The sequence below is a fragment of the Tigriopus californicus genome, chromosome 8 (assembly GCF_007210705.1).
Source record: "Tigriopus californicus strain San Diego chromosome 8, Tcal_SD_v2.1, whole genome shotgun sequence".
Taxonomy (NCBI): domain Eukaryota; kingdom Metazoa; phylum Arthropoda; class Copepoda; order Harpacticoida; family Harpacticidae; genus Tigriopus; species Tigriopus californicus.
The window spans coordinates 2,184,682-2,211,241 of record NC_081447.1 but is presented as its reverse complement, the minus strand read 5'-3'; the positions used below and the strand labels follow the sequence as shown (position 1 = coordinate 2,211,241).

The window sequence follows — 26,560 nt, the reverse complement described above, 5'->3', positions numbered from 1 at the left end:
TTTCATGTTACCTTCGTGGACCCATTTGTTTAACATTTTATTAAGGTCCTCTTGGGAAGGGAGCAATCTTGGCCATTTCTACCAACGATGAGCTTGGTGTCGTCAGCATAAGACGAGATCATGCAATTCTTCACTTGGCCAGGTAAAGGTGAGATGAATAGGATAAAAAGTATTGGCCTGAGTATCATAATAAGATATCGACTTCGTCGTATCGACGAGCAAGACAAATAGATGGGCGAGGAACGGGGAGCATGTCCGTATTGCGGGCGTATCCATCGCAGTGATGTGAGATTACGGGCATATGGGAGAAATGCCAAAATTGTTCGGGCCCACACCATTATGCTAGATGTTGTCTGCGTGTGAAGCATGGTGGTTGGAAAAAAAATGGCCAATCCGGAACAAAGATGGGTTGCGGAGCAACCACTAGAGGGAGATCGGTTTCCCAAGCTAGCACTTGCGAACAGGAAATCCAGAACAACTCAGTTCGTGTATGCCCTACGATGCCCAATTAGGGCTACCTACACCTCGGGCCACGGTCACGGTGTTCAATGCGAATGGTTCCTATGTCCAGCCGAAACTCTTGCCAGATATTGGAGCAAATGAGAGTCTAGTTCACTTGAGGATTGTTCAGAGACATGGATTGAAAATCAATGAGATGGATGTAAGGAAGATATATGCTGCCAATGAGTCGTCGTTAGTGTTGTGTGCTCTGTCACTATAGACATGGAATACTTTGGGAATCGAACTCAGGTCAATTGTTATATTTCCCCAGATGTGAACGACTTTCTTCTCTCATGGCATGCAATGAGGGAATTGGGAATGATTCCATCGAGCTTTCCTCTTCCTGATAAGGCCCTTGAGACCCATTTTAAAGTTAACCACGTGACCGTGCCTACATCCCATGACATGGGAGCGTTCAAGGGTGATATTCTCTCCATGTATCCAGATGTGTTTTGACACAAGCAAGCTCAACCAAAGGCTGTGATCCAATGCATATTCATCTGAAAGATTTCACCAAGGAAGAGCGTGATGACAAAGTCAAGAAAGGGATTATTCGCAAGTTAAGTGGAGCCTACGCAATTTGTGTGGCCGTTTTTGGTTGTCCCGAAACCTGGAGGAGGCATCAGACTCGTTGTCGACTATAAGGAGCTCAAGAAGATCGTAAAGAGACCTATACATCCTTTTGCTAGTGTTCCTGAAGTCAAAAGTAAGACTCCCAGCTGATGCCAAGTACTTCGTGGTGCTTGACAGTACTTCTGACTACTGGCAGGTAAGGCTCGACGAAGAATCTCAACTCTTGACCACATTCCTGACGAGTTGGGGAAAATTCTGGTTTACGCGAGCCTCCATGGGATTGAATGCTCTGGCGATGTCTATTGCCAGAAGCAGCAGGAATATCTTCAAGGCGTACCAAATTTGCTCAGCGTTGTGGATGATAATCTAATTTATGGTCGGTCTGGAATGACCTGAAGAACTCTGTGATACGAGTAATAGATGTTTGTCGCGAGAGCAATATAACGCTGTCAGCAAAGAAGTTCCAGATCGGAACGCAAGTCAAATTCGTCGGCATGATTGTCGGTCAAGATGGTGTGACTGCTGACCCGAAAAAAATGAAGCCATTACCAAGTTTCCGGAGCCAAAAAATATTACGGATTTAAGAAGCTTCCTGGGCCTAGCTCAACAACTCGACCCCTTCTCAAATGAATTCGCAAAAAAGGCGCGCCTTTGAGGCCTTTTCTCTCTTCGAAAATTGGATGGTTTTGGAATGAAGATCAACAACAGGCCTTTGATGACGTCAAGAAGGTGCTGACCATCGTCCTATTTTGGCTCACTTCCATATGTGGTTCCCAACACGACTAGCTGGGACGCGTTCTCGTCTCAATGGACTCAATCAGACGCACAGACAGACATGAAGAAGAATGAACAAGTACATTGATTGGCTGTTGGTACAGGCTGGGAGTCGATTTTTGAATACTGCCGAAACAAGATATTGAGTGGGGAGAGATAGAGGCGTTGGCAATTCAGTGGGCTTTACAGTGTTGCCGGATATATTTGTTGGAACTTGATCACTTTGAGGTCTTGACCGGCCATCAACCCATTAAGGTCTATCTTAACAAAATCGAGCTTAGATATGATCGAAAATCCGAGAATGCAACGAATAATAGAGAAGACAAGAGGTTACAACTTGGCGGTAAAGTGTTATCCTGGTGCTAAGCACCGCATTGCGGACGCTGTTAGCCGTTTACTCGTAAACAAACCCAAGATTCAGTCGGGAATAGAAATAAGAAGCTTATATTACGCGACTGGAAAATTCCACCGACCCAAATCTGGATAAAGATATTTGCGGCTGCAAAAGATCACATTATCATAACCTTGTCAAAGAGCCATGGGTAGGCTTACCAAGAATAATGTCAAGAAACTTCACGTTGACGATCCATTCCGATCCTATCTGAAAATTTGGGACGAATTGTCCCTGTCAAAGGAAAATTTAGTTATGCTTCGGAGCAGCCGAATTTGTCCAACCAAAGGCCGTGCAAAATGATCTAATCAAACGGTTGCATTTACCTCATCAAAGGGATTACAAAAACAGGGGAACGAGCCAAATACCTATATTACAGGCTTTCCATCAATAACGAGATCGGTGGATGCTCGATTTGTCAGGAATTCAGTTCAAGTAAACAACGGGAATCGATGATGAACGATGACCAATATGTGTCTAGACCTTTGAAATCATCTCCGTGGACTTATGCAAATAACGGCAAAAATTAATTGCCGTTTGTGATCGATATTCCGGAGGGTTGATTGCTGATATTTCACGGGTCCCAGACTCAACTATGCTCATAAATATCTTCGCCAGAAATTTTCGGGGACCAATGGATTTCCTTTGAAATTGCGGACAGACGGAGCTCTAATCTTTACGTCCCGTGAGTTTGAGGAGTTTTGCAGTCAAAGTGGAATCAAGCATGTTGTGTCTTTGGCCCACATTTTCCGAGTTCAAACGGATTCAGTGAATCAAGCGTAGCCAATGCCAAGAGCCTTGTAAAAAAATGTTGAAAGGATGGGCGCTTGAAATACGTCGGAACTCGATCTCGCCTTATTAGAATTCAGAAACACATCCAAGGCTGCAGATGGGTTAGCCCTTCACAATGGCATTTGGGAAGGTTCAAACGTACCCAGGTTCCATCTCGGCAAGAGCCTTACTGTTCGTCCACAATCGAGTACAATCATCCTAATATGATATGGATAAATGATGTACAGGATGAATGATTGTTTCCGCGGAACTGGGTTTTATCAAAATGTTAAGATAACATATGTTTATATCTTTGAAAAATCCCAAAGTTGTTGGATTGCCCATCATGTAGTCCCGTTTGTCGGTCAGATGTCGACCAAATGCCACCCTAATGCTCGTGAAGACGTCGTGATCCATCACAAGTAGCCTCCTCCGGCCCTTGATCATAGATGTACAATGTCGCTGGAACCGGTTGCATCAAAGAGCTTTGTGATTCAGGTGAATCAATCTCTATATCGTTCCTATCACCAAGGAAAAAGCTCCAGTACCGAGGGGCTGTCAGCCCAGCTACAACCATGGGTGAGGGAATGTCGGCTACATGTTGGAAGGGAGGAGAAACAGGAAATCCTCAGTCCATCAAAAACGATATTCTCGTGATCATTTTGAGAAGGGGGAAGAGGATCTGGATAAGCAATCTCATCCTCAAGGATCGATGTTACAAAATGTCGGCCCCCCCCCTGACGGCAAATGACGACCAATCCTTCCGGAATGTCCCGTGGGACGTAGTTCCGCCCAATGTTTTGTGTGCAACAGTGGATAGAGGAAGCCGTCACCGTCCACCGATAGCCATGGGACAACCGTTTTAGCCTCCATGAGCAAGAGGCGGAACACCAACGTGGGCACGGGAAAGTCTTCAACAAGAACAGTCACATTTTTGGGCTCGAGCAGAGCAGGGGTCCAATTTTCAATTCTCCAGGAGAGAAGTCAGATTTTGAACCTCTCCAAGGAGGAAGCACCCGCCATTGCTAAGTGCTGGACGTTGTCATTGTTGTGGTGCCAAGAAGTGGGAACTGTTTCGAAGGACAGAGATCGTCATCATATGGGAGTAAGGAAACCCACGAAGCCGTGCACAAGAGCAAGAGGACCTGGGAAGTGCCGAGTCTGAGTACAGCACTTCGTCACTTTGTTAGTGGACCTTCAATCCCGTCGAGTGGACGTCATCCGTAGCATCTCCGTTGGACCATCTCACCAGACATCGAGCAGTAATTATTAACCATTGATTTCATATGCGTATGTCCTTTTTCCATGGCCGCAACAATTCCCCCACTTTTCTTACCAGAGCAAGACAGCTGATAGGGTGTGTTTGTGATGAATAAATTAGATTGAACTGTAACAGTTTTGCCTTGAAGAGTAGCCTAGATTTCCCAGAACGACCGAGATCATGCTGGCATCGTAGGGAGTAGAGGTAGAAGTGATTTGTATGCAACAACGCTATCTAAAGTTCATCACTCTTGTAGCAGAAATCAGTAATTAGACTCTAGAGTAGAGGTCAACTGCGATTGACGCATTTAGACTAGGATAGTGACACACATTTTGCAGGATAAGTAGCCTTGAAGATTGGCCCAGGTGTATGCCAGACAACCAAGATTGATCTGTATCCATGGGGAGTAGAGGTAGCTAGCGATTTGTATCCTTAGTCATGATGATTGTTTGAGGCCCTGATAAAGGAAGCTGCGAACTATTGCTCGTATGCCCTGATTAGGGTTATAACCGGAGGCCTTAAGATAGGTCTAAGAAATTTAAGCCCTTGTACTAGGTACTCTCCATCTTTGAGAGCTATTCAAGGTATTTTTTACCTAGTGCTTGGGTCAGGAGTTCCATGTTTCCGTTCACCACGGGAATTCAATAAGTCAGGAACCTTTCACCCCTGGTTGGTGGACGGACATAGAGTCTCTTTTTGGTGCCGCGACCCCGAGGAAATCTTTGATTCCGTGATTTTTATTCCTTGACCCGGTCTTGTAGTGGAATTTTACGCCTCATTGATGTAAAGTGAGGAACCGGCTTCGCGACCAAGAAACATAGTCTTCTTTTTGGTGCCGCGACCCGGGAAAAGAAATTCCCGTATTGATTATTTAAACCGACAACAGTCTTACAGTAAGGTTTACCACCCCCCTGGATAAACCCATTAACGGCTCGCGTCAAAGAAGCTACATAGAGTTCTCTTTTTGTGGGCGCGACCCGGGAATCTAATTTGGATTCCCACCAGTGATTTTGATTAGTGAACAGGACTTATTTTTGGGTGTTATTTTTTCCCAGTGTTTTGAAAGCTGAAACCGGCTCGCGACAAAAGAAACATAGAGTTGCTTTTTGGTGCCGAGATTTTTGTCCACGAGTTGCTCGTAGACCATTGATCAAAAGAGAAAAACCAATTTTACTAAGGGACCATTTAGTACTTATTTTTGATGATACGACCCAATTCTTTCATTCCGTGAATAATTACGATTTGCGAACTGGTCGTTTTGTTGGTTTGCCTTGATTTTACCCGCAATTGATTTTGAAAGCCAATGACGGCTTCGTGCCAAGAATCATAGCAATTCTTTTTTGGTACCGATATTCCAATCCACGACCGGTCATTTTTTGGGTTTGTGTTCCCAATTTATTTTAAAAAAGGCAGTAAAACGGCTCGTGCTAAAGAAGCGCATAGTAACTTCTTGTTGGTGCTGCGATTAATTCAGGTCCCAAAGCTTTGAATTTTGTGCCCTGATGCACACATACTAGGAAGTTCATTTCAAGCTCCATAAGAGTTGATTTTGTGCCGCGTGAATTGCACATTTTATGAAAGCGAATGATAGGCTTGCACCCATAGATTTACATAGTTTCTTCTTTGGGTGCTATACTTGTGTTGAGGCTGATTACTGAATACGTTTGCCAGATTCAATTACGTTTCTCTTTGCCGGGAGCATTTCAAAACTTCCATAGTGTGCAGAGACTGTGCTCAAGACTTCAAATTGACGCCACGATTGTAAGGGAGGATTTTCAAAGAAAGAACATATAGACAAGTTTGAGAAAACAGTGGCATGTCCAACCCCAGAATGACAAACGTTTAACTGAAGGCATCACGTCGCGAAGTGGTAGCTCGTTCAGAAACCTAGAAAGCATGAGACGATTCTGGATCCAATTAAAGTGCAATTAGGACAACGGGTTTCCGTAGAACCGCTCGAACCACCCGTAAAGATGATGGCGTTTTTGGGTGGAGCGACAAGTGGTATTTCAAGAGTCTGCGGATCTCAATCAGCTTATCGCACTACCAAATGCTAGATGTCGGAACCTTTTAGGGGAGAGAGCGGCGAGACAATTCTATGAGTGGTGCCGACTTTTTCCGCGGATGTAATTCAAGAGAGACCAGAGCTGACTCAGCCACCAAGCTTTGCGTATTTGAAAAGCATTAACTGGAAAGAGCCTACACTTGTCATTCCGCACCGGGTACTATGAAGATGCCATACGGAGTTTGCATCAAATTATGCGGAATCCCTCGCAGACTTATCAGAGAAATATTTGATGATCTAGATTCATTGAAGGACAAAAATGTCGATTTAGATGACTTATGGTGATCGTTAAACAGCTGGCATGACCCTTTTCAGCTGAATTGGACCAAAAGCACTCAGAGCTTACAACCATGTGCTTTACCACAATTCACCAAGAAGCCTCCGACACAAAGTGAGACTTGAGATGGAGTGAGCAGGTTATGAAAACTGGAGAAACGAGGACAGGAATGTAACAATGACAGCTTTTTCAGAGTTCCTAATTTTTGTCATTAACCTGTATGAAGACGCCTAAATGGATCCAAATTCCAGATCATGTCCTATGGCTCATCGGCTTTCCCTCCACATTACTTAAAGAATGAGGGAGCTGAGATTGAAATTTTCTCTTGCATCAAAGACCCTGCTGTTACTCTTAGGATGATGGAAAATTCAATATTCATCTCAACGAGAAGGTAACTAAAGCTGCTCAGATGGCAGGCTAGGCCTTACGCACCTTCAACAACAAGGATAGGTTAGCTATGGTTACCATCTACAAATCCATCGCACAACCCCATTTGGACTTTGCGTCATTGATTTGGAGCCCAAATCTTGTTGGCGAACTAAACAAAAGGGAGAGTATGTAGGCATGGTCCGGCGCTTCACTCGGCAAATCAATGGAATGTCTAAACTCTTCTACTGGGATCGACTTCAGCGTCTACGCCTGTACAGTGTGCAAAAGAGACGCGAACGTGATGCCATATTACATACTTTTAAATGTATCCATGAGCTGGCCCATAGCACGGACATTAATTTCGTCCAACGAGACAATGAACGTGTTACATGTATCCAACCTCATTGGAACAACAACAATAATGCGACTGCTAAATCAATCATGCGCCACTCATTTCTTGAGAGAGGCCCAAGACTCTATAGAACACACTGCACTCCTCCCTTCGGGTCATCTATGTTGAAAAAAATCTTCTCCCCAAATTCAAAGAGGACCTGGATAACTTCCTCCAAAGCAATTTCAGACCAACCTTCAATCCCCGGGTATCATCGATCAGCAAATTCAAACTCAATTACTGATCACAGTCACTTTCGAGTAATTGTGTAAATGTATTTTTGCCTTGAATCTATGCAAGACATCTGTCTGTGTACGGTAAATAAGTAAATTATTAGTATATTGACAGAAGTGTGCGATGGACTCGCAGGAGATCTCATTTGGGTTGGATTCCTCTCGAACGTTTCCCATACCAGACACTTCTGGTTGACACTCCCAAAACCGTGTTTATCCAGTCTCAACAATTCGCCGTGTAGGTTTTTATCTTGAATGGAAGCAACCACGTGAGACGCTAATATATCCTCATATGACACCATGTTTCATTAAGTTTCACTAAAATGAAAGTAATATTTCCCCTACCTGAATCTTCAAGAGGATGACCAGGAATGGGGAACCCACGAAGAGATGAACGCAACAAGTAAAGCTTGTAGCGCCAAGAATATTGAGTGGAACATTTAGCTGGATAGTACCAAACCATTTTTACCAAGTATAAAACCTATCCTAAGATTTATTGATAGAGAGACAAATCTAGCGTCATAGCCTTCTTTTGAGCGCGAGCTTTCTTACAATACTTTCTGGCATTGAAGAACCCGCCGACCACCCACCAAATGCTCCAATGACGGGCCAATTCCAGCCTGCATCGTGAAGAGCCACTTGCCCTTCCACTCTCCCACAATGTAGTCCAAAACCATGCGGGTCAATTTTGATCGCTAATATTTTCTTTTGGCAGCCCCTCATGGCACTATAACTGGCGGGTTGGGTGGACATTCGGCTTGAAAAAGATGGGAGGACAGGTGTTGATTAACTAGACGGAAGCATTCCGAAGTATCTCTTGGTAATATTGATTGTGCATAAGTATCCTCCAGTGGCTACAAGTACAGAGAGATGACCATTGCCATTCTGATCATTTTTGCGTTTCAAGAATGTAAAGGAGCAATCTTTTGATGAAAGGTTGACATTTGCCCGAGTAAGACGTTGTATGTCAGAGAAACGGGAGACAGTTAGAATGGCCACGATTTCGAACCACAATCCCCTCCATATTGTAAGGGAGGGATTTTTGCCATGACCCAAGTAGTGGCGAAGTAGCTTTTGTAGGATTGCCTTTTTCATTGGATTAGCTTGTACGGGAGAGCAGGTTTGCATTTGTTCTAAGCCGGCTAAGACATCGATATAGTGGGTCATCGGCTTTCTTAGACTCGCAGCTAAGTGGTAAGCCCCAATAGCCGCCATGGACAAATTCGCTGATGAAGGACCCATACCCTTAAGTTTCAACCAATCGACATATCTGTCGAAGGTTCGTACAGAAGCAAGTAAGGAGGAGCACCTTATGACAGCACAAAACGCCTTAAAGCCACCCTATGACGATTATATTGCTTCCAAGTTGAATGCACTTTAGAAGCTCGCTTTAAGGCATTTCTGATCAACAGAGACTGCAAGCTGGAAAGGACGCAACATGGCAGTCAGAATACTTTTTATGTCATCAAGAGGGTTATGATCTGATCACATACAACGTAGATCAGACGAACCAAGGGATCTGTCACATTGCCATTAAGCTCTTACATTATCAAATCGAACTTAGGAAATCCAGGAAATGTTTTGCTTTTAATTCCCCGCTCTGTTTCACAGCGACAAAAGCATTTTCAGTCGGGAACAAGATACAGCCAGAAATGCGAAGCAGGCCATCGAAGGGATATTAAAACCCCACTAGCTCTTTGGCGAGACACTTGCAATAAGGTAGGAACAATCAGGCGGGGTGGTGGGAAGCAAAAAAGAACCCAGCAGACGCCCAGTCAATCGAAAAGGCCATGGTTCTCTCTCGGAATACGTAGGACTCACGGCACGTGCTGACAAAGATGTTCTGAATGACGTGTAGCTGAGCTGGAGTAAAGGGGGCAGGGGGTTTGTTTTCCATGATGTTTGCCTCCTGGAGGAAGTTTTCAGGGTTTGCCGTGATCAGAGATTGGAGAGAACCAATTTGTTCCACGGTAAAACCAGAACCCTCCACGTTTAAACCTCCATTGCCATGGTCGGGTTCTACGCCGTTTTCGGAATTGGACGAAAAAGGTGAGTTCACCATAGCGCGTTTCCTTTTCTCTAAGGGCTTCTTCCTTTTGGACGAATTGGAGGCAGACGCACCCTTCCCCCCTGGGTTTAGTGGGCGGTTCCCTTCCATATCAAATGATGATCCCGTTGGTGGCCGGGGCATCGAAATAGGATCAAGTGGGTCCTGAAGTTGCTCGGCCGGAGCCAAAGATGCCAACGGTTGCGATGGGTGTCGAAGTTGGGTTTTGACTTTTGGCATAACGATGATATTTCGAGATTTTTCGAGAAGGGGAAGTATATTAGACCGACCTGTTGGTTATATCCACGTGTAATGACCATAAACACGTACTTACCGATTGGGCTAGACAAAATAAACACACGAACGGCCGAATTGGCAGAACGAATGTAAACTAGGGCACGGAACGTGACTTGCACGCAGGTTTCATCAAACCTCGTACCTCTCTCATCTCAGTCGGGGAAATATCTATTTAAGTTCTGCGTTATCTCCAATATTGCGTAACCGTGCTAAGACGTCCGAGAATCGCTCACTGGATTTTTGACGATTTTGAAAAACCATTAACCTTCGCGTCAAGACATTGATACTCTCCTTAAACTGGGTTTCTAGGCCGTCTAGCACCCCATGCACCTCAGCCGTGTCGTTGATATCAAGCAATTGTCGCACAACGTCCCGAACAGAGTCGGACATGCAAGGCCAAAGGTGAGCTCGTTGCTCTCGTACTGACAAGGACGCCAGTTTGTTTGCCAAGAAAAAAAATCGTCGATCTGAGTTCGCCAATTTTTGAACTGAGCTAGATTTGCATCATCATTCAAAACGTCCGGCTTCAAGGTCGTCATGAATTTAGTGGATCCGCCATCTGACCGTGCCGTGATTGGTACCGATGAGATTGCTTGCAAACGAGCTTGATGTTTCTCACGGGCTCGTTCAGTCTCTTCTTTGGCCTCATACTTTCGCAATGCCGTTGTGAATTTCCGAATTAACAGACGGGCTTTATCTTCTAACGACACCATCCTCAAGTAATACTTTTCCATCATCGAATCAACGGGGGAGAGACCCTCCAAATCGTGAATCGTGGTCACGATTTCCGTTATACCCGTCAGCTTGTACTCCACTTCTTCCACCAAAGTTCTGATCAGCCCCCTTACGCTGCACGAAATATGTTTTACGTTCTGCACTTCAGGTGGCGCTTTGTCATTCAGCCTCTAGCAAAAAGGGCAGATTGAGCCAATTCCTTTTCATTGCATTATAATGCGTTTGTGTTGTTTTTGGCTAATTATATCAAAATCTTATCATCAGTTTATTCCGCAATTTACCGGGCCTCTTCCATCTACAAGTTTTTCGAACCGCCACATCTGCAATAGGAGTGGTCGTGGCCTAAGTCCTGGACAAGGTCTGCTCCTTCGACATTGCAAAAGCACCTGTTCACTGCTACCGCCACTGCGCCATGTATTGATACGACGAATGTATTTCACATAAGGTCCGTTAGTCGTAGATCCAACTTGGAGTCTATCCGATCGTGTCTGGCTTGTCAGTGTGACCATGATTCTACAACAGTTCATAGATTTCTAGACGTTGGATGTCGGACGACCGACCACTCGGGTGGCTAAACAGTACAATAAACCGGTTTGCAATCAATTCCCAGGAGACCATCCATTGTTACTGTTTTATCAGCCGAGTGGTCGGTCGTCCGACATCCCTGTTCTAGAAATCTATGAACAGTTATTATTCGTCTATTTATTTCCTTTCAATCTTTTTACGATATTTGGTCCACCAAGGAATTTGAGTTGGCAGACCGAGCTAGTCCTTGAATGTAGGGTTGATCTGGAATGCTATCTAAAAATTGGTCCAAGCCTGACTTGAAAGATGCTAGTTCACAAGGCCTACGAATTCCTACGAATATTAGAGGGAAGCAAATTGTACAATGAAGAAGCACGAGAAACAAGTTGGTATTGGTATTTATTCAATAAGTACGGTGTATTTTTTTATGCTCCATAAATGGATCAGGTTGGATATCTTGTGAGAATATTGTTCACTTCACTTCTAAATTGAGTTACTTTCGTTAGGGATCTTTGCAGATTGTTGTATAACACAGCGGCATGAAAATTGAAACCCCTTTTACGAGCAAGGATCCTTAGATCTTGTCTCGTAATATTTCGGGTGGTATGGAGGGCATTGTTAGAAAAAGTTGTGTTTTTCAATACCGGGGGACAGACTTTTCATTAGTTTCCAATTTTTCAACAAGTGTAGTTCTTGGTTGTTAGTCTGTTAAGTGTGAGGAATCCGTTTTCAATGTATAGAGTTTTGAGGCGAATCTGATCCTATTTTCGTTGGAAATGAAACGTTGAACATCATCAAAGCAATTTGTAGCTTTTCTACTTGTAAAGTCAACGTGGTATTTTCATAATTGTCATATCTCAAACTTTTACGTGAAATTAGTTTCCCTCCTCTCCATTTACTGTCATGGATTTTGCCACCGTGGTCAGCAGGTGTGGATTAGCATTTAAAAGATACCTTGATCAAGACTTAATTTGTTGTTTCAGCGATTTCAAATACAATTGCGTCTCAAGTTCCATTTACTTGTGGTTCATGTACGTACGAAGCAGATCATAATCATAGGGAAAAATTACCGAGTCAACAATAAGACACCGTTGTACATTACATGTACATAGTTATTGGAAAATTGTCATTTCGAAAAAATGCTTCTTGTGCAATTAATTGCATGTCGCCGATATGTGTGTTACATAAACAAGCGGTGATGTTGCCTTATTATATTGTAGTTTTATGAAAACACATTGTTTCATTGTCGAGCGTGCGCCTCATTTCTGGAGGCCGAAACCGGTTAATAAATAGTGTCCTAATGGATAATATTTTGATGCTTCATATATTTGCAAAATCTGAAATGTTTTGTTTTGTTCATTTATTCTTTAAGCTGGATATCCTCAGTATTTGCATCGTTAACTTTGTGTATTCATTAACTGGAATGAAGTCTTAAAAGGAAATACGAGATATGCCAGCAAATGATTGTGCCGATGTTTCCAAGTTTCTTTCCTACTGTCCAGTGATAACGTCATCATTGCTTGAGCCTAAGGGTTTCGACAGCCCACCATATAGTCATCATGTTGTTTCGCCACTCTTGTTTTTGTTCCAAGCTGGTTTATATATTGGTAACCCTTCCCTTTGGATCATTATTTACATTATTGCTCATCCTCTTCGATACAGGCTATCAGCAAATAGTTGGTGGCTTGGATTTGGCTTTTGTGACGGAGAATTAACATTTGCTCCTCATCACTCGCAATGAATTATGTGCGCATATATATATTCTGGCCTTTCATATTAACAGCGGGATTTAATAAATACAAGGGTATGTTTCGTTGCTTTTTGTGAATTAATTTGGAGTTATGGAGTTTGAAACAAAGTCCCTCCTTTCCAGCTAAGTGCATATCTTTAATTGTGATCTTTCGATTCCCACAATTTGAAAGCACTACTCTTCAAAATTCCGTTCATCAAACCTGACCAAAACTGCATTTTACTATTCCATCTCAAGAAATAGCCCGTATTCCTTTGCTTATGGAATTAATTAAAATCGATACAACTAAAATGGCAAAAACAGCTTCCGTGTGTTTCATACGGGGTTCCTTCCAAATACACTGTTTCCTGAACATACAAGACGAAAATCTGCTTTTAGTGCTTGCAAGACTGTTGCAGAATGTTTACGATAATAGTTGTATGATTCAATTTTTATTGAGCTTGCTTTAGATAAAAAGTGATGTTATTTGCATAGGGGCCCTTATTTCCAACCTCAGAGAGGCCAAACGAAATGGGAAATAAACACCGTATATTGCTAAATAATCACTCATAGAATTAATTAACGTAATTTATTTTCCGGACATCATGGAACTTGGGTCATTAAATGTGCAAACGATTTTGAAAGAATAAGCCAAAAGCAACTCAATCGAATTATAGTTAAATAACGAGAAATCGGTAAAAACGGCCCTATATTTGATATAAGCTTACTCACAGAGCGTCCGCTAAAGTGTAGAACGTAAACCATATTACGTGCAGCGCAGAATGCCCAGCATTTCGGAAAAAATGAAAAATAATAATGAAAATTTCATCATGTTTGTCCAATTTCAGATCAAGTTGATGCTCACGAAGAAAAACAATTTGGCTCGAAAACTTATATTTCCTTCTTGGCGCTCAATTTTGAGGAGACCAGTCGTGCTTGTAACCTGAGAGATTTTAGTTTGGCGTCTGTTGCCACTCCCTTGGACTATGACAATGCGAAGAAGGCCATCGGTGAGCATCATTTCTATGGGCAGAAATCAAGCAAATATAGTGTCACTCCCAAAAACGAAGTGAATCTAGTACTTGCTACTTGTAGTTTACACAACTTATTTGACATATTCAACCTTTTTTCGGACTTCCTTACAGCTATTGGGGTTGGCGTTCCAGGATTCCAAGACGGAAAATTTATTCGTTTTACCTAGCTTTTATGTTCATATACTATTTAATCGACCATCGAATTACAGTTGGCAGATCTGGCTATCCCGTGAATACATGGTTGATCAGGAATTTTAAACAAGAACTTGTCCAAGTCTGACTTAAATCCTACCACTGAATCGTGCGAATATCTATACGAAAAAGTGGCTCTTGCAAAAGGTTTTAAATGCCTAACGTTTTTGTTTTCGTTGTAACATATTCAAAGGTTAGAAGTCTAACTATTTCAAAATACTTTTTTATTTTCAAATAGTCTTTGTAGTCAATATTTCAAAACACTGATGCAGGTTTCAAATTCTCTGCTTTAGTCCAGTTTGAGGAAGGTCCTTCAACCAATACCGCGTATTGCAAATTGCAAATACACGTTTTATAAAAAGTTCACTGAAAAATGAGCCCCTGAAAGCCACACAGGTGCTGCTCAATACATTTTCACATAATTTCGTGTGAAGGAGCCCCTAGTGTTTTCTTAAAAACCATTTTTTGGCTAAGATTTTCACGGATTTTGTAAATATCATTCAACGTAAAAATGTCATGTCTGATTGATTAAAAACAAACTATAACAAGAAATGGTCAGGTACAATGATAAAACACTTGGTCTACCAAGGAATTGGTAATAGCCGATCTATGAAGCCCCTGAACATAGGGTTGGTCAGGGATTCTGGACAAATACTTGTCTAGATAATAATATATAATAATAATAATCTTTATTGCGACTCTTGGTCATGTCATGGCGTAAAAATAACTGTAAAATAAAATCTGATGTATATACATTATACAAAGGTTTGTTGATAAAACAAGAAAAATGTCAAGAAGGTAAAGGCAATAAAATAGTTGACTAGAAAGTGATATCACAATGAGTATGACTAGAATTGGTTCAATGTACATGAAAAAAGGTAAGAGGTGAGTTACAGGTTGTACAAAGACAGGTAGGTAGAGGTAAGTAATGAAAATCTTGGTTATTGCAATAGATTGGATGGGCCAGATTGAACAGATCCTTTGTCAACTCTCGTCCCTGATGGCATTTGGCCGGGAGCCAAACAAAGGTGTGTGACCGCCAATATTCCGAGGGAATGTCAGGCAAAGAACGATAAGGTGTTTGCAAGTCCTTGACCGGGAAGGACAACTTGTGTCCAGACATCACCTCCGGAAAGGTCAGGTGCCCAAGACTGTTGGACACTAACCTTGCCAGCCCGATGGTGAGGGGCTCGGTTTCGCATAGGAAATGCGTCCATGCATTGTTGGCATATTGGGGCACGCACAGGTATCGTTTGAGGAACTTGGTGACGGTGGCATCGGCGGATTTGAGGGCGGATTGGGCGGAGTTTGGGAGCCAAAGGTGAAGGCAGTAGAGGAAAACTGAAGTGATGTAGGTCCGGAAGAGTTGAAGAACTATATATATAATAATAATAATAATGTATATATATTTCGTTCGTAGGGACATGAAAAAATACAGGGGTTGACAGGAATTTTGCTCCTCTTCATCGACCTTCTCAGGGAAGTTTGGTAATTATCTAAAAAAAAGTCTGGCTAATCCTTAGTTCATTTAGTGTACGGTATTTTTATCAGGTTTTTGGCTTTGCTCATATTTTACCACGATTGGCATATTCTCCCAAATTTCTGTAGTCCTTGTAATTGTTGATTTTTTTGTTGCTTGAGGAGGAAAAGTTCTTGATGTGGCCTGTCTTGTTTCTTTTGTCCCCATGTGTTCTTTTATCCAACCAACAGTCAATGGATGCATCTGCCATTGTTGACCACATTGCCAGGCCATAGTTGTTGCCGCGCGCAGGGCAATAACTCTAAATGAGTCTTGACCTGTTTTGACGAGTCATAGTCAATATTTCTCCGACGTGGCAACCGAAGAGCAGTTTTCTTTGTTACACCATGGAGAGAGCAGAGTTTTCTTAATGTCGGATCATCTTGTTCAAGGACATTCACGTACATACCACGTCTTTCGGGAGGTACCAGCTAAGGCGTCGCAAGATACCAGTCCTCTTTTAAAGTTCTGGCACAAGGTTATCTAAGTGGGATTTCCAGATCAGCTGTTTGTTGAAAGATATACCTAGTAACTCTACTGATTTGGATTCCAATATAGATGCATTGTTCCCGATGACCAAAGGGCTCTCATTAGACCTCCCAAACATAATAAACTTGGTCTTCAAAGCATTTACTGGCAGTCAGGAGGCTCTCATGAGATTGAGGATTTCGCCAGCAGCAATGGTTACGCCTTTTCGCACTTCTTCACTCGTCTTGGCCATTTGTAACAAGTCGTATCATCACCACAGCTGAGCACTTCTCCACCCGTCACCTACTCTTCTATGTCGGCAACCATTACGAGAAACAGCAAGGGTGAGATAATTGAGCCTTAAGGGCTTCCAACCAGCACTTCAAGCATTGTAGAAGTAGCCACGCAGTATTCAGTGGATTGCTTTCTCTCAGACAAATATGATCTCAATGATCTCACAAGTGAAGTAACATTCAAAGCCGCGCCATAGGTCCTCAGTTTATCAGTCACTATATCGACGTCCAATGTGTCAAATGCGGCCGAAAGGTCAAAAAATAGTGCTCCACATTGGAGCCGTGCTTGGCGAGCCCTGACCCAATCATGATGGGCTGCTCCAGTGGCTTGGGCAGTTGAACGTCCTGTTCGAAACCATATTGGGATTAGGAAAAACGGTCCTTTGTTCTAGATACCATTCCAGTTGCTTCCTCATAGTCTCTTCCAGAATCTTGCTAGTCGTCGGGAGAATGCACACGGGCCTGTAGTTCTCCACGTTGTCTTTGGTTTTCTTCTTGTGCATAGGCAATACACGTCCACACTTCCAAACTACAGGTATTTTTCAGCATCGGATGATGGCATTGATTATGAAACATAATGGGACCGATAACAGCTAAGGAGCTAGCTTCAGCACAACCGGAGCAATGACAGAAATATCATTGCTCCTGGAGTTTTTCATCTTTCGTACAGCGCTCACTGAGTCTTTCTCTTCTATGGTTTTGAACGCAAAATTGTTCCGTGTAATCAACAACGTTGCTGCTCTTCTTTCGGCTCCCCATAGTGGGTTCCTCAAAGGGGGTCCAATATTGTTCTGGATCTTCTTAATCTTTGTCAGAAAGAAATTGTTGATTTTTTCTGCTGCCTCAGCCATTTTCAATACCTTTCCATCTTCTTTAATTGCAGTCGTGATTGAGACATTGTGGCCCGTGGTTTCTTTGATAATTTTCCAGACTTTTCGCGATCCCCTTTTGATCCTCTCCTGGGCTTGAAAGATGGATTCTATAGTATTCTTGGATCATCTCTCCATATGTCTATACTTAAGGTTTGATGCTTACTCTGCCATTTCAGCCTTGTTCCCTGTTCAGCTGACTAGCAAATAAACACTTGTCATTCTGCTCTCTCACCTACTGAATCGTTCCCATTCTTACCCCGCATTTCCGCTTTGTCCACTTCCATCCTTACATGGCACAGTCGGTGTCCCATTGATAGACTGCGTCCTACGGGTTTACAGAGCCTCTAGCTCCCGGATTTGACCTCGGATAACACTCACCACACTGCACTTTCCTTGGTCACTTTTTGGTTTTCTTGGACGGAGCCTTTCACTATCATTGGGACTTTGAGGTCGTCATCTCCCTCAGAAGATACTTTCGGTCAGGACTGGGACGTTGAGGCAACTATGGCACCTCCCTCAGCACCGACCATCAGGAAAAAATTCGCGGTATGTCGAAAAGCTGTGCTTCTGGACGTCAAGTCCGTGCTGTAGACTGCCATTATGGTTGCATCCACCGTGGACGGCGCTGCCTTCCAGGACACAATTAGCTCGGTTTTGGACGCTATCCGAGAGGTCAATGAGCATCTTGAGGATCTTGGCCGGGCTGACACCAGTGCTGAGACTATGGCAGAGATCAAGGCCATTGACAATGAGATGGAACTTGCACAACAACAGGTACGTGAGGCGTCAATGACGCAAACCCTAACCCCGACCGTCTCGGACATGACGCCAAGAGTCGTGTTCCGTGAACAAATGGGCCTCAAGCCGGTTGAGTTCAGCATCACCTTCTCACCACAGCAGTTCACCGCGTGGCTACGGAAATTTAAGTTGTATCATTTGTCTTCTAATATGGGCAGTCTTTCGTTACCGGAACAACACTCACATCTCCTGGCTCGACTCGACATGGGACTTGCCAATCTTGTTGATGCTGGCACTACCTCCACTTCCACCATGTACGAATGCTATGAGATATTGAGAACCAGGTTTCTTGAAGTATATCCGATCTTCCAACGCAGATGGTCATGGTTCAAGGTATCCATGTCACCCAGACAAACCTTTTGTGAAGCCTACAATTCTCTGAAGACGCATGGATTGGAGGCTGAAATCGAGAAAATGACAAAAGAGGATTGGATGATATTTTGCCTCCTTGGTATGGCATCAGCCAGGCCTTTGTTACAATACGAATTACTGAAGCTCAAGAATCCTTCATTGCAAGATTTGCTGGATGCGGCCGCAGCGTTTGAGGTTGCTCATTCCTTACAAGCGACAACAACTCCGGCCGCCATGCTTGCTGTCGCAGATGAAACGGATTTTGAGTCAGATGCAGCGCTCAATATGGTGGCTGCAATGAAATGTTCAATTGTGGACGCAAACAGCACTCACCATCAGTCTGTTGGGCACGAACAATTATCTGAATAACTGCAAGAGAACCGGCCATTTTGCGAGGTATTGCCGGGCTACACCCAGCCACGGTCAAGGACACGCAACAGGCCGCGGCCAAGGACGTGGAGGACAAGGTCGTGTCTGAGGAAGCTATAGAACTGGTGCCAACGCAACGGCAATCAACGCGGTCCAGTCACAGACCCCGGAGGTTGGAAAGGGGAGGCACAAATTTGCGTGGTCAACCCGGGTCTTCAGAAGCTGCCAAGGACAACCGTCCTTTGCTTCCTCCAGCTCGAAACAATAATGGTCCGCATGGTGCCAGATTACGGGGCTGTCTTGTCAGTCTTTCCTCTCTCCTTTCTTCTGGACGGTTTCCATCATCTTCTGGAGAAAAATCAAATTGGACTGATTACGGCTAGTGGATTGCGACTCACAAACAACGGTTATATTACCTTCTCTTTCCAAGTCCAAGAACCAAGTGGCCTAGTGGGGCCCAAGGTCGAAATCAGAGCCATTTGTTCGACAGATTTGACGGGTCCTCCACTCATTGGGTGGTGGGACTGTGTCGCACTCGGCATCTTACCACAGAACTTTCCACGGATCAATCCAGAATTACTGAGCCTTCCAGGCCCTGGTTCAGTCCTTGCTCTGCAATGTGCCCCGATTCAAGGTGGGGAACAGACGACATTGATCACCACAGAGTATCAGGAAAGCTCTACCAGAGACCAGAGTATGACTACTCTCCGTGATAACGACGATGGCGACGCCCTTCTTGCTGGCACGTGGAAGATTTGCGTCCAAGACTTCGATGACTACGGGGGTGATTACACTCGCCAACCAGGCGAATCCGACGCAAAGTACTTGGACCGCCTTCTGGCCGAGACGAAAGCCGAGTTTATTGACGTTCTGGTCTGTGGACTGGGAAAAGACCTTGGTGGGTGTATTAAGGGCGAGAAGATGACGATCAAAATAGACCCGGAAAAATTGAAGACCGTCAAGCCTTGCCACGTAACAACTGCTTGTCAGATACCCGTCCACCACCAGGCTCCTTCGGCGGCTTTGATGCACAAGCTGGAAGAGGCGCGAGTCGTGGAGCGCTATGATGGCCCCACGGACTGGATCAGCCCAGCGCATTTTGTGGCGAAGCCGGGGACGAACAAAGTTAGGCTGGTGACTGACTATCGACAAGTTAACAAAGTCATCCGCGGGCCCATCCGGCTTTTTCCGAGCGCCACCGATCTGATGAGAAAGATTCACCCCACATCGCAATGGTTTGTGAAGTTTGATTGCCCACATGGGTACTTCCAAATTCCGTTGGATCTTGAGAGCTCGAAGTTAACCACATTTCTGTTGCTGGATGGAAAGCGTTGCTAACTCGTTGCACCCATGGGGTTAAACTCATGCAGTGATGGATTTAATGTACAAACAGATGATGCTATATGGGACATCTTCAACTGGTTATTGAAAATCGTTGACGGCATGTTAGTGCAGGGCACCACCATTGATCAGGTCTTTCGCCGCTTACATATGGTCCTCTTGCAATGCCGGGCTGCGGGAATTAAACTCTCCCTGGACAAACTGGAAGTGGGGACATCAGTCAAGTTTGCGGGCTTCATAGTCAGCAGTGATGGGATCCGCCCTGACCCCATAAAATTGGCGTCCATCAAGTTCTCGTAGCTTGTGGTTAGACCTCAAGGCCGCCCCTCGAAGATCATGCAAAGACAGTCGAACGAGCAATGGCCTAAAATCCTTTCCTTCCTCTCTTTTTCCCAGTCTCATGATTGAGATGATCGATTGCTTGAATGAAGTGGGGAGAGCGGCAAGACTCGCAACTTGCTGTACCTCTGCCTCGTCATAGGTTTTTCGCTTGTGTGGATCTTTCTCCTTTACCTTCTTGATGCCTCTGAATACGAGGTCTAGCTTCTAATCCTGTAACTGGGCTACACACTGAATTACTTGCTCGGGTACCACATTCAGCTTCTTTTTCAGTAGTAAGGTATCTATACTAGTTGAGGTAACCCAACCTCCTATGAGGTGTGATTGTAAGCTACTCTCTTCCTTTTCCGATTTTACTCTGTTCATTCTAGTTTCTACTCTGATATAAAATACACGTTCGCTTCCATTAAATTCACGATATCCTAAAATGGTGCAGTGGAACCATCATCCTTATAGTTCCCAGATTACAACATTCAATTGTGTTCCTCCTTCAGACTTGACACATCTTCCACGGTTGATTTCCTCTTGGGTCTTCCCTTCACTGGCTTCACCCATATTCACCACACACCCACATTGTAATATCATCCCGGCTATGGAAGCCGCTAAAAAGTCGTTAACAGCCAAGAAGGGCGTTTTCACCCGTCGCCTCAACACTTGCGAAACGGTTATATCTGACGTGAATGCTTTGGACGACTCCAGATTGGACTTGTCCATAGTGAACCAAATCGATGCACTATTCCTCAAGGTGGAGACCACACTTACCGATTTGGACACATTATTTGACACTTGTTCTGCGTCCTTGGACCAGGATGCCATCGTCAAGGAGCATTCCTTGCTCACTCAGTTCTCTGCTCTGACAACGTGTGCAAGCTCCGTGAGAAAGTTCTGCTGTCTTCCACACGTGTCTGTGCTCAGGTTTGCAGATCGACCACACAACACGCCGTGGCGTCCTCTGGTTTGAGTCATCCTCCATCCTCCATAATCAATGTCGCCCTGAAACCAGACAAATTGGTAACATCTTGCACTGACCAAATTTCGTTCAAGGAATACTGGGTTTACCTTATTCTATTCATTGAACCATATGGATAATTTTCCCATTGCCGAACAGCACGGTTACCTTCAATCATGCCTGGATTTAAAGCTCTAGCAGATCCTTATGACGAAATCTCAAGATGACATTCCTGTCCTTGGCGAGGATGGTTGCGTTGCCAAACTCCATGACATTTTCATCGAACACATCCCTCTGCTCACTAGGTGATACAGCTTTTTCCGTTGTGATCAATGTCCAGGTGAGCAGTTCAGCGATTGGTATCTCTGCCTACAGATCAAGGGCCAGGAGACAGAATTGTCATCCATTGAAGAAGATGGACTGTACATTCTCCGCTTGGTCACAGGCAGTTCAGATCGGCAACTACGGGAAAAATTTCTTTGTCAGCAAGATCCTTCTCGTGAGACTCTCCACTGTATAGCTATGGCTTGGGAATCCGCCAATGGTGTCGAGTCCACGATTTCTTCAAGTCATTCGTCTGCCATCATGGCTGCCACTTCTTGCTACAAGAAATCGAGTCCAGGAAATCTAGGTCCCAGAAGAAGTCACATTCCAGTTCTACCTCGTATGAATGCTTGGTTGCGGTAAATCTTCCCACCCAGGAGGTCCCACCCGCGAACACTGTCCAGCCAAGGAAACAGTTTGTCACACGTGCGAGAAAACGGGGCACTAAGCTGCCATTTGCAAGGGCGGAAATATATGGCGTGGTCGTTCGAAATCCCGTGGTAGACCTTCCGCTGGTAATTCCAAGATCATTAATTCGTCATCAATTCATGCCAAAATAGTCAAGGCTCGTCCCATACCTACCGTATCTGTGGACCATGGTTGCAAATGGTTATTCTCCTGGATACAGGAGCAACGGAGACTTTGATCTCTGCAGATTTGGTTCGTACCTGGGATAGAAGTGGATGGATCTCAAAAACGTTCAATTCGCGCTGCCAATAATACAAAAATGGAGTGCCATGGGGCAGTTCAACTTGAGATCATTCACCTTAGATGTTCCGTCTGTCACCAAGGTTGAAGTTCGTTCTGCTTCTTCCAAACCCTCGGAGGACATGGTCCAAGAGAAGATCCATTGTCTCGGTTTTAGCCCATCCTATGGCTTTTTCGGGCGCCACCTACGGACACTTTTGCCGGACGTTAGGGATCGTCACATTGAGGAACTCTTGCAACCTTCATTCCATCAATCTCGCTTGGCGACGGCCGAACGACAGGTTGTTAATGCCGGCGGCGTTGCCCTGCCCCCTCTGGCCGTCGGCGACCGTGTCACTATTCAGGATCCGGTTAAACTACACTTTAGGGGACACACGGAAGCAGCAGTAAGGTAGGTAGACGAGAGGAGGTGGTGAGGGGGGGCGCAAGTGCGCGCAATCACAAACCATTGAGGGACCGTTGACAACGAGCGGCAACGGCAGTGATGGGCACACCATCGAAAACTGACTTAATAGATTAGGAACATTGGCAATTCGGCAATGTTCAAAGAACTTATATACGTCAGTTGTAACTTCCTAATCTTAGACTGGAGATCGTACTCAGAATTTGAGGACCAGACACTTTGCGAATGCCAATACCATTGGTTGTGACCCTACAGAAGGCATGGTCTCAACAAATGATTTTCTAATGCAATTAAATTGCTAATTGTCTTCTCATTTTGTGATAGTTTGGTCGCTTGCCAGAGGCAACAAACGTACAAACCAGTGACGTCTGGCTTTTTAATGGGGACCTTTCACATGAACCTTTCAGAGTTCAGTCAGCTCACATATATTGTTCAGAGTTTTCCTTTTGGAGGCCATTATTTTCACTCCATGACCTGACCTTCACTGGATACTAAAATCAGTAGTTGTGTCTCGTTAATTTTTCCATGTCTTGACCTATCTATGCTTAGCTCCCTCCAAACAAGCTCCACTGTATTTTTGAATTGGCTTTTTGTGCAACATGCCCAGAATCTACTACTGCTGCTGACGCTCCCTCCCTTCCCCTATGTCCCCCAAAGTGTATCATTGCCCAGGATCCAGTCTCTAAACAATGGATGCACATGGATCATCGCCAGTCATACGTCCTGCAGTCACAACACGGGGCCGTTTTGAGACGAAATCGTCGCTTTCTTCGTCTCGACTGAACTATTTCTACGGATTTGGTTGAAACAGGACCGGAACCATCAGATTCCCCAACCGCTCCGCGGCGAAGTCGTCGTCTACGAGGGCTGCCCCATGAATAATGAGGGAACCTGGAACACGTGGGGTGGTGAAACCTATGGACCGGAGGTCTGATGCCGGAAGTGATTCCCCTTGTTTACATTACTTCTACCAATCAGGACCCTTCTTTTCACCGTTTCTTTTATTTTGTTTTTTGAGTGGCAAATTCAAACGTGGTTATTGGGAAGAAACGAGACAAATAACTTGCATCGTCCTTCTGATGCGTATATACATATTTCGGTCTCGGGGAGGGGGGGGGGGGTAGTATTCTTGGATCATCTCTCCATATGTCTATACTTAAGTTTGATGCTTACTCTGCCATTTCAGCCTTGTTCCCTGTTCAGCTGACTAGCAAATAAACACTTGTCATTCTGCTCTCTCACCTACTGGATCGTTCCCATTCTTTCCCCGCATTTCCGCTTTGTCCACTTCCATCCTTACAGATTCAAGGCGGCCTTTTTTAGTACATGCTGCTCTGAGGCTACGTAGCTTGACTCGCTGGCCTCTGCTCTTGGCGTTGTCCCTTTGTCGACGTAACTGTGTGTTGCCGAGAAGTCCAAGTTCTTTCCCAAGGTTCAAGGGCTAAGTCACGGTTAAAATTTTGTTGATTTATCATCGTGTTGTTTCGTGCTGATCTGGTACTTCTGTTGCACTTTTGGATTATGGCTGGCATGCACCACATGATGGGGTTATGATCACTTACACTGTGCATCCTGACCTTTACGTAAACGACCATGTTTGGATGATTGGTCAACACCCAGTCAAGCTATGATTCAAGTTTTTCTCTCTTCAACTTGTCTGCAAAACGTCCTCTCAAAAGAGGTCCTTTTCATACCCGTGGCCTCCATTCCCTCCAGAACATACAAGCTAGCTGTCGTCGTACATATGAGTGGTCTAGTATTTGGTTCGGGTTCAAATTGAAGAAAAGGGCAGAAAAATAGAACCTGATTTTTTTCTTTGTCAGACCTAAACAAGTTTTTGACTTAAATTTTCATCAACCCGATATTCAAGGGCTAGCCAAATACGTCAGCTCTAATTCGTTGGTAGATCCGACATCTTTTTTTATTTTGTTTTTTCACGGGCTTTTCTAACCGCTACAGGGAATGTAATCCCAAGTACTATTAAAATGAAAGGTTATAATTTGTTTATTTATTTCCTTTCAATCTTTATATGATATTTGATCCACCAAGAGATTTGATTAGACAGACTGAGCAAGTCCCTGAATGTAGGGTTGATCAGGAATGCTATCTAAAAATTTGTCAAAGTCTGACTTGCAAGATGCAACCGGATCAATAAGACCCACCTGTTCCCTACATATATTAGAGGGAGGCAAATTAAACAATGAAGGAGCCTGAGAAAGAAGAGAAGTGGACTTCATTGTCCGAACTAGCCTGGATTCTCGAGGGCTTGAAGATTCTCTCGAAACACACATTAAGCCTCTATGGCCGCTAGGCAAAGCTCATGAATGCTTTTGAAGACATACAGTACCAGATACCTTTCGCACCTTCTCTGAACACCGTCCTGTCCCAACTTTTTTAGTCTCTCCCAATGCAAGAGCTCTTTCATTCCCTCATTTTTTTAATGAAACCCCTTTGAACATGTTCGACCTTTTGGAAACCTACCATCTGTGGAATTTTTCCAAGTCTTAAAAGTTGATGGATGCTCTTGAAAGCGTACTGTATCAAATACCTTTCCTACTGGTATGATTGCATGCTCATGCTCGCACCTATAAATCTAGTCAATGTGTATATAAACCAGACCTAGTCAAATAATAAAATAGTCATCTCAATACGCTCCCCGTGAGAACATGACACCTACCTTAACATGACACCTACCTTAACATGACACCTACCTTCTATGAACATTGTACAGTCCCAACTTTTCTACTTTTCCCAATACGAGAGCTCTCTCATTCCACACACTACACCTCCTTGAGATAGATACATTTATGCGACACACAACAAACAAGAATGAAAAGGAAATGATAAGGATGAAGTCGATGTACTAGACTCTGGGTATTGACAAATTGCGGATGATCTCACTGGTTGAGGTTTGGGCAGCTCCCTCTCGGCAGGCAACTCCATCAGTCAAGACGGCGTTTGGTGAGGGGCTCGACGGGGCCTGTTGTGGTGGGCGTAGGCCTCTAAGTAGCCTAGATTTGCCATCTCATATGGCGACTACGAAGGCCGCGAAGTGAATGAGTTCCCATATGACAACATGGGGAATGCTCCACTTGCCTTCCCATAGTGCCGAGCTGGCACGTGAGTGCCGCAGAAGCTCCGCAAATACGCCAACAGGCACAGGACAAACACTAGCATGCATTTGAAGGAGGTTGTCCCAAAGCCCATTGTGGGCAAGTGTAGCTCCAACAGGTGTGTGCCAGAGAATTGTTCCACGATTTGTTCCCACACTTCGGGAGCCTTTGCCATGTTACTGCCCATTTTGACTGAAAAAAGGAGTATCCACACATGACGCCATCACCCTTTGCAGCACTTTTCAATGGACGTAAGAATCATCGATTTTGCCAATATACTTTTTCCGTAGCTTACACACCACATGGTTCAAACGGCCTGATTCCAAACACTTTGGTGCCCACCGTGAGCATGCTGAGATCCTGAGCTGATCTATCATTGACATTCCGTTTGTGGTGACGGGATGCTAAAATGACGCTGGCAATGACTGTTGAAATCAATGGGAGACCCCAACGTGGTTTCGTGAGCACTTATTTTGAATTGCGACTGGGTAAAATATTCACTTTTTCAATACTAGATGCCTTCAAATTCTTCCGAATGGACAAGGCGG

General features: G+C 44.3%; 1 protein-coding gene across 1 annotated transcript in view; it reads right to left on the bottom strand.

The window, feature by feature from the left end:
* Nucleotides 1-13,648: 13,648 nt before the first annotated feature.
* Nucleotides 13,649-26,560, bottom strand: part of LOC131885109 (uncharacterized) — a 33,277-nt gene continuing 20,365 nt past the window's right edge. Inside the window, exon 6 of the mRNA XM_059233049.1 lies at nucleotides 13,649-13,962. The gene's annotated coding sequence lies outside the window, so the exon portion shown is untranslated. The remainder of the gene's footprint in view (nucleotides 13,963-26,560) is intronic.